The sequence below is a fragment of the Pholcus phalangioides genome, unplaced genomic scaffold (genome assembly GCF_987345545.1).
Source record: "Pholcus phalangioides strain wild (caught in Gottingen) unplaced genomic scaffold, Ppha-v1.0 ptg000004l_1, whole genome shotgun sequence".
Taxonomy (NCBI): Eukaryota; Metazoa; Arthropoda; class Arachnida; order Araneae; family Pholcidae; genus Pholcus; species Pholcus phalangioides.
The window spans coordinates 46,262,271-46,271,607 of record NW_028301597.1 but is presented as its reverse complement, the minus strand read 5'-3'; the positions used below and the strand labels follow the sequence as shown (position 1 = coordinate 46,271,607).

The window sequence follows — 9,337 nt, the reverse complement described above, 5'->3', positions numbered from 1 at the left end:
TAAGTGATCTTTGAATGTGAAAGTGATTTTTGAGACCTACTTCAGTGATCTGAAAATGTGCCACGGGTCATTCAAGCGAATGGAATTTTGTGCCGCTTAGTTCATTTTCACAAAATTAGGTTTGAAAAGGGGGGCAAGCCACATCAGATAACCTTCAGGGCCACATTTGGTCTGCGGGTCAAGGGTTTACCATATATGGCTTAAAGGATGGGTCGGAATGAATTTCTTAAGAGAAATTTTGAGTTCTTACTCTTCAAATAGCATTGCAATCAGGGCCGCAACAAAGGGGAGCAGGCGAGTCTCGTGCCCCGGGTGCTGGACCAGACGGGGGGGGGGCAGCAAATTTTATTCTCAAACCTCTCGTTCAACATTATAAGGGAGCGTCAAAATGCGCACTTGCCCCGGGTGACCAAGCATCTAGTTGCGGCCCTGTTGACTAATAAAAAGTCTTGTTCAAAGAAAACGATTACTTTCCTTAAAATATATATCATTACACTTTAAATTTATGAACCCACTCATCTTGTAAAATTCTATTTGCTTTATACTAACCATGGCCATAATTTTATTTAAGTTATTCACACCATGACCATATATGAGCATTTTATTTACATTGTACTCATTCATAGGCAAAAACTTGTACCATATAATTATGTGCATCAACGTTTTCCAGATGATTTGAATAACACTTATTAGTGTTTTACTTTGATACTTAAAAAAAACGAGTGCGCGAGTAATTGAAGCAGTGAAAAAAAGTAATCGTCGCAAGCTTAATTTTTATACTCTGATGCAGTGTTTCTCAACCGCCGGGCCGCGGCCCAGTACCGGGTCCTGACACTAGTCACACCGGGCCGAGAGAGTGATTCGCAGTTTAATTTTCCCCATTAATTTCTCGTTAGTTGTGTGTATGGCGGGCCTTTCAGTTACACAAAAGAGACTTACCGGGCCGCGGGTTTACAAAGGTTGAGAACCACTGCTCTACTGAATACAGTAGGATCGTTTTAACGAATGCCGTTATAGCGAAAATCTCGTTCTAACGAATGCCGTTATAGCGAAAATCTCGTTTTAACGAACACTTTTCTAATAACCCAAATAAGTTTACGTAGGAGAAATGCAAACAGCCCGAATTCCTTTGTAACGAAATTTCGTTATAACGAAGTGATTTCGCCGGTCCCTTGGAGTTCGTTATAACGGGATTCGACTGCAGTTAAATGATGTAATTTCCATGTCAAAAATACGAACAGTTTAGCACGTTGTACATACACAATTTCATTTACTTTATACCAGGGACGGGCTTAGGTGTTTTGCGGCTCGATGCAGAAACATCTTTGTAGCCTTTTAAAACAGGTTTCCCAATCCGCCATTGCATTGGCGTACACAAATGAACGTTTTTTTGGGGCTCAACCCCCCCCCCCCCCGAACAGAAATGAAGGTTTATTTTTACAGTAAAAAATTTAACGTACACCAGGGACTATTCCACAGCCAGATACTCTTTCTAGCAACAGTGCATTGTGCCTCCTGTGTAATTTTGAATAATTTTAAAACAATTTAGAGCTCCCTCTGGTCCAGCACCAGATCCTAATGCACCATTCTCTTGGCTTGAGGGGGGGGGGGGGTTCTGTTGAGACCCTAAGCCAGAGGATTCGATTGAGCAAAAAAAAAAAGAGGAACGAGTTGGTCACGTGACTTTCGAGTGCCATAGCCCTCTCTTACTCGTTAACCCCAATTAAGACGACTTTCATATGTGTATTAAGGGGGTTCTAGCCCCGGTTACAGCGTACAGCCATAATATTGACGTCATACACTACATACCAGTTTCCCCACAAAAATATGGTAGATGAGCCAGCTTAGGGTTACCAGATGTTCTACAGATGAATAAAAACACTCAGTGCAAGTCGAGTGAACACAGTAATCGGTACGCGCGTGTACGGTATCACCCTAAATAAATATCAAAACCCCTAATAGTATCCCTAATTAACTCGATGGCTCGGATGTCTTTCTGAAACACCACTTTTAAATTTAACTAGTTTGGCTCAAATATACTCATTGACAAATAGTATAACTGGGGTAAATTGTAATATATTATTAGAAAATTGGGGTGAAGTTTTAAAATTAGAAGCACAATCAGTTTCCCAAACTAGACAGTTTATGACTGTAAAAGTAAAAAATGATAGAAATATAGGTTTGTGCAAAATCACAAATTTTCTGGGGGGGGGGAAATGTTTTTTCGCAACTTGTATGCTTGAAAACATTTTTTTGAAGTTTCTTTCCATAATTCGGAGGAAGAATCGGCAGAACAGCATTACGATAATTCTGCCGATACGATATTAGTCGTAGAAGGCAGAGAAATCCTTTGTCATAAGCATCTCCTCCGAAAAGAGTCTGTAGTTTTAAATCTTATGTTACAGTCACAAACTGATTGTGCCAAACAGAAAAGGGAAATTTCTAATTTTGAGTATCCAACACTACGCGAAATAATAAATTTTATTTATTTGGGATCGATCCCCGAACTATCACCGGAACTGCTAGTTAAAGTTTATAAAGCATCTCAACATTTTGAAATAAAAAATGATTGCTTTTTGCAAAGAGGCGGTGGAAAATCAATTTGCAACCAGTGTCGACACACGCGCGAACTTACTCGTTTTCGCAGACAAGTGTTCAGATGATTTTAGTAAACGAAAAACCATGTTTTATATTCAAAATTTCGGTATTGCGAGGATAAAACAATGCCCTGCATTTTCAGATAACAAACTCTTGCTTATGGAAGTAATTTCTAGAATGATTAAGAAAAAAAATTTTAAATTAAATTAATTAAATTAAAAAAAAATTAATATAAATCACCACCGTAGTCCTACCCAGACCCTGAAGTTAATAAAACACTAGCTTTATTTCCTGATCGAGTGCGATTGGTGTTAAGAAAACCATTATGTAAGTACATACTCCACATTCTAACTTCGATATTTATCTATGTTCTATTTCAAATATATATTTCGATAATTTTATTTACAATTCCACCATTTTACTAGCGAAGATATTGTTTTCCGTGTTTAGTATAATAGAGTATTAAATTTGTGAGGTTTTCCTACATAGTATTTTTGACACTCCGTGTTTGCAAACAGTCAAAATTCCTTGATAGGATTTATTTTATTGCTAAACTGCAACGAAGTTTGGCTCCAGGGTAGCGACCAGGAGTGTCTGGTATATCGCGCTTCCACACCGGAACGGTGCGTAATTAAAGATTTCCGAACTTTTATGTTTACTGCATTTCTGAAAAAAAGACACGAATCAATGTAAATTTATTATATAAGTCTGGGGAGGTCAACTCACTATTCAAGGGTTAACATAATGGCGAGCTGCAGCATCGGGAGCCGCACAAGGCACAACACCAGGCGCTTGCATGACTACATAATTGTATTGGAATCGGAGATGTTGACAAATATTGAGTGAGGGGCGCCGCTGGTGGAAAAAGTTTGAGAACGCTTCATTCAAGGTCGATGATTTATGCATGGTGCTAGACTCTAAATGTTCAAGACCGATACTACAGATTCTGCCACCTGAAGCGAATATTTTCCGTAGTTGAGATGCAGATTTATCCCTTAAAATGATTTTGACTAAAAATCTGAATGAAAAGACCGTCATAACAAATCTGCCATAAAAAAATGGCTCCACACTTAGGGTGACTTTTACTACCAGAGAGTAGAGTTGTGCCGGACGGTCTGGCCCAGACCCATTTTAATGGTCTCCATCATGGGGATCGCTACTGGCGCGATCACTGAATACAAACTTGGGAAGAAAAGTATTTTTTCCTTATTACAAAATATGCAGTTTCCCAGGGAAAGCCCCGTACTTTGATCATTTAACAATTTTTCAATTACAATTTAGAATCAAATTTACTCCATTGCACACTCTGACATTACACGTAGGAAAGTAATTCTGCCGGAAGTGTGCATATTTACCTAACAGTTTGAGTGCGCATTTAGAATTATTAGTACACAGTGCGGGAATTTTTACTACTGGCTATGTATTTTCAAACTATGGGGTGTAATGATTGAATATTCGTATCATCGCGTGGGAACCGATGCTCTCTGTGGCGAGACTAAAGGCGGATACACACTACACTGGCGTGGCGTGTTACCACATGTTAATGCGTGTGATATAAAGTTCCACCAATGAGTCTTCTGTAGGTACGTTCACACTGTGCTGACGCAACGTGTGAATATGTCGGATTACGAAATCCAACGTAACACGCCTTATTACGTGTCACAAAAAAATCAAATCGTTCAGATTTTCGGCAGTCGTGTGATGGCATGTGAAGACGCCATATTTGTTTTCCTCGTACTTTTTGCTTCGTTTGTGTTTTGATCAATTTTGTTTTTTGTTTGCGTTTTGATTTATTTAAATTTTTTTCGTGTTTTTCATTTATTTTTTGTTTTTTGCTCGTGTGCTGATGATGGAAGAGCACGTGATCGAACACGTTCGGTCAAATTCTCTGCTCAATGACCCTACCCACTGAGAAATGCAAATCAAAATTCACGGAGAAAACATGAAGTTTCAGGTCAGTAAACAAATTATTTATTTAGCCTTTGAAATTGTAAAATTAAACAAGTCTATCTGAATATGAGATAAAATTTATCGTAACATATATGTTTGTTTATTTATGCGGTTATTATACATAATAACTGGTTATTATGGGCTTAACTAATCGTCTTGGTGAGTTTGACAAGCCTCAAATTTATCACTTTTACCGGTGATTATGCATACTACCCAAGCATCATTGGTAAATTTAATAACTTATAAAAAATTGTAGCTTTTACTGGCGATTATGTATAATAACCATGCTTCGCGTCATTGGTAAACATGATAAAACGTACTATATGATATACATAATTCATAAATGTATTATCATTATATCGGGGCACGATCGTAAAATTTGTTATTACGTCGGGGTACGCAAGACAAATTTATTATATCGGGGTCCGACTATATTCATCAGACATAACTCATTTGCAATTTTTTTTCATATTTATAAAATTCCCCAACTACACTATTATTTTTAATATGCAAATTATCAAATACAATATATTTTGGACAGAGGCATCGACATGCAGAAAACATTGAGGAGAGATGAAAATAATTTTTCTTGTATATATCAACCCCATACGCGGAAGTGGCGAAATGGTGCATTGCATTGTACAATAATTATTGGGGGGGCTCAGCCTCATAAAATTTATTAGCCGAGGTCTCATATAGCTACAGTCTCCAGCGTCTATGATTTTGAATTTTATTGGGGGCTTGCATCTTGAAATTGACCTTCAATACGGTGGTCGGTGATATAAAAAAGGTTGGGAAAAGCTGCAATATAACGCCAATAAATATCATTAAAACAACGACGGAAATCGGCTTCCTCCTCCACCCACCAAAGAAATGGAAATAAAATTCGTCTTTGAGTGTTTAAAATTTCTCTGTATCCACTTTTTTTAGAGTACAAAATGGCGTCCGAAGTACGATTCTCGGCCGAAGAGCACAAATTGAAGAATGCAGCCGACAGAATAGCTGAGATGGGCCGCGCTTGGAAAGCACAAACGCCTAGCGCAATAAAGTTGCACGTCATGTCAGAGACGTTGTGAATTCTGATTCGTGGAAATTCTGTGATGTGGGAATTCCACGTCACATAATTTCCACGAATAAGATTTCACAAATTCCACATCGTAGCGTGTTTCGGTCTTAATGCATCACACAAGTGTGCACACCGTATAATGTCTGATATGATCCCACGCCATCTTACGTCACGTGGTTACACGTCACGTCATAGTAGTGTGTATCCGCCTTAACGGGGTGATCGGCTCGCATTCGCGCGCTGCAATTTGAAGTCACAGAAAACAAATCTCAGGCGATCACCATCTGTGTCGCTGGCGGGGTTCGAATCCGCGATTTCCTAAAGCACCAGAGTTCAATTCCCGGCAATAGCAACAGGCTTTCTGTATCCAAATTTCATCTCAGCATTAATATCCAGGAAAGTCCATCTATAACACTGGAACGGCCGGAGCAGTCATTTCGACTGTTTTTGATTTTTAAAACGCTATAATCTCGACAGTATTCGACGCACATACTCAATTTTCGGTGACTTTTCGTTGACATAATTCGCTGTTTTCTTAAGTATGTGTGATAACAATAACTGTTGTTCATTTTTGACGTGATGTTACGATCCCTTGACTTACCTACTTTGATTCAGATCAACTCAGTTAATTAGAAGTTTAAGGAGGTTGCAAAAAAGCAATCAAATCATGTGAATGTTTGAATTTGCCGTATTTAATATTTCCTCCGGCGTTCAGAGCTTCCCCCCCCCCCCCCTCCCGAGATAGGTTAAAGCTGCAAGCAGCAAACCCCGAGCTTTGACTTTTTCCGCACTTGCGGAAAAGATAAGAAAAAAACATATTTTTTTCCCCCTTTTTCTTGTAACTAAAACAATTTGACGCTGCTCTTCATCTATGACAGCCATCTTCAACCTGTTGCTCACGAGCACAGTACTCCTAGAAGCATCAAGCGTGATCAATACACTTGTCAGATTTCACGATCGCGAGCACTTGATCAACACTGAACAACCATTTGAACACCCTGTAAAAATTTTTCATTCAATGACTACAATTAATGCAGATTTCAATTATACGTATGTCAAAGTGGCCGTAAGGCCCCTTTCAAACGAGCGCTGAAGATGCGGACGAATCGCCCGCATCTTTAGTTCGAAATTCGTGCATATGAACTGTTTTTTCGCAATTTTTGTAATTATTTTTCACCTTCACCCCTGATTCAGTGGCCATAGGCAGCCTAGAGGCATTCTTTGGTGGTTCAATCTAGAGCCACATAGAATATGGGAATAAATATGTCTTCATTCCGATCCTCACAAGTAGTCGATGGGAGAAAATGTCTTCAAATATTTTCAAAATATTTTGAAAAAAAAAATCCGTCTTTTCGGAAAAATATGGAAGAAAAATTCCAAAAACATCCAATGTTCGAAAAATCAAATCCAAAAACATCCAAAACATTCGATGTTTAAAAAAAAGAAAAAAAAAATTCAGGAGATATCAAAGAATTTGCAAGTAGTAAAAAAGGGGAGGGGTAGAGACTTTCAAAATGCCTGTGCTTAGAAATATTCACATCACAATTCTGTCTTAGGCCGAGATTACACTATAAAAGTTCGTTTATAAAACTTGAAAAATGCAACCAATAGGCGGATCAGTCAAGTTCTCTCGAATGTAACATGTGTTTATTGGTTACATTTTTCAAGTTTTATAAAATAACTTTCATAAACCTTTTAGAGTGAAATCCCATCCTTAGATTAGTCTCACTTCTGAATCGTATCGTACCGTTATTTGCAGGAAAATATCTGCTATTGAAGAAACGAAATTATCTTGGTTTATATAGTTTGTCTGAAAATCAACAAGTCTGTTGTTAAATTTTCAATGCTGTGCACAAACATTTTCATTACCACCAGATAAGGTGCTTTAGCCATCCTACAGTTACGACTATTTAACGACATGTAAACAGATTACTTAGAAGGCTCAGTATTTCAAATTGTATTATTTCAATTAATGATTGACGCAAATACTGTTTTCCCGTCCGATTTATAGGTTTTCCCAATACTCTTAATCAAAGACAAGTACCATGCTCAGCATCAACAATTCGCCCCGCAGGAGCTTCTCGTGCATATCATCATCTACATCAAATCACAGGAACATCGCAGATTTGGGAAGGACATTCCACTGATCTGAAAATGATGGAAAAAAATTCATTCGACTCCTTTGCTGTGGCAACGTTTTTCTTCTTACCCTGGACCCAATTATAAAGATGGTCTTGGGAAGACAAATTAGGTGAAAAGGGAATGCTCTCACCTGATCAATTTCTGTCTGTATGAATATCCCCACAGCGAAAATGAAATGACCAAGTTCATGCGTTACTTCCATAATCTTCGAGGGCTACAAGTGTTGTACACCTTTATGCTCAGATGGAGGCTCTCGCGGAACAATGTCCCAATATCGACATTTTAGTTTTGAGCACTTCGGATCAGATGATTTTTTTGACATGTTTCTCACAGCATCCGAGGAAAGAATATAAAACTTTGGACTTGGTGCTTGGTTCTTCCCTCAGAGATAAGGACTGGTTTTAGACAATCGCTGAAAATTGCTCGTCATTAGAAGTTGTGACATTTTCTGAATATCATGAATCCAACACTACTTCTATTCAGTTTCCGATCGGCCTACAAAGTTGCAACGAAGTGAGGAATCTTAATGAATTTTCTGATATTGTAGACTTTAGAGCTCACATGACACCGATTTTGGTGGAACGGACTTGTATTCAATATTTAAGAACGCGAAGAATCTGGAATCGATAAATTGCCGAAACGTGATATGGAGTAGATTATCGAAGATTCCGTCCGAAAAACTGGCATGGTTCATCATCGAGGACCAGAACCTGGACAGATACTCTTTTGAGATTGAAGGAAGTCGTTGCCAGGTAGAAAAATACGCTTACAGGGCTTTGCGTCAGAGAAACGTAGCGTGACCTGACCGGGGTTTTGGAAGCTTATTCGCATGAAAATCTGGACCCAAAGCTGGAGCTTACGTTTCAAGGAATTCGAATCTGAGTACACAAGTGTTAGAAAAATTGACTGGAGTGTGTAGAAATCTCGAAGTGTAATTAAGAGTTCTGAACACACACGAGCATGTGGGAGATTATCTCTGCAAAAGCATTTCACATAGAATAACTTTGTAAAACTCATCAGCTTGGGAAGCTGATGAAGATTGAGTTGTAATTTTATCCATGTGTCGCATATATTTCCAAAGAAACTAAAGAAAGTAATCAATTCTCAACAATTTCACCATACATCTCAGTGATGTATACTTCATGTATATGTATACTCAGTGATGTTACTTCATGGTTCCCAAGATAGTCTTTCTTTTGGTCTCTAAATCAATTTAACATCATTGCCGAAGCCTTAGTTGTTTTCTTCATGACATTAATACATGTTCGATTAAAAACATACCACTATTAGATGATTCCATTGTCTTTTCACTTTAAAAATGGTATGTGTGTTATATCTTTAACAATAAAACTATACGTTTATGTCAGTTTAGTACGGTTACTCCATATACGTAAAATGTTATCTTTGGTCTGTGTGTTTTCTCGGTCTTCCGAATGTTTTCTTATCGTCGGTGTGTCTGAATGATCACTATTTTTTAGACGTGACGTAAATAGTTCCAAACCAGATTTTAGCAGATTTGAAAATTGCCGAATATTTCGTTTCCTGAAGTTACGAAGAACGCAAATGGGAAAATAAATTTCT

The 9,337-nt window shown here is 38.1% G+C and overlaps 1 long non-coding RNA gene across 1 annotated transcript; it reads left to right on the top strand.

Moving 5' to 3' along the window:
- Positions 1–1,801: 1,801 nt before the first annotated feature.
- LOC149087704 (uncharacterized) lies at positions 1,802–9,005 on the top strand. Its single transcript, XR_016192537.1, has 3 exons — positions 1,802–2,925; positions 4,455–4,552; positions 7,626–9,005. It is a non-coding gene; the product is annotated as an uncharacterized LOC149087704 (long non-coding RNA).
- The last annotated feature ends 332 nt before the right edge of the window (positions 9,006–9,337 follow it).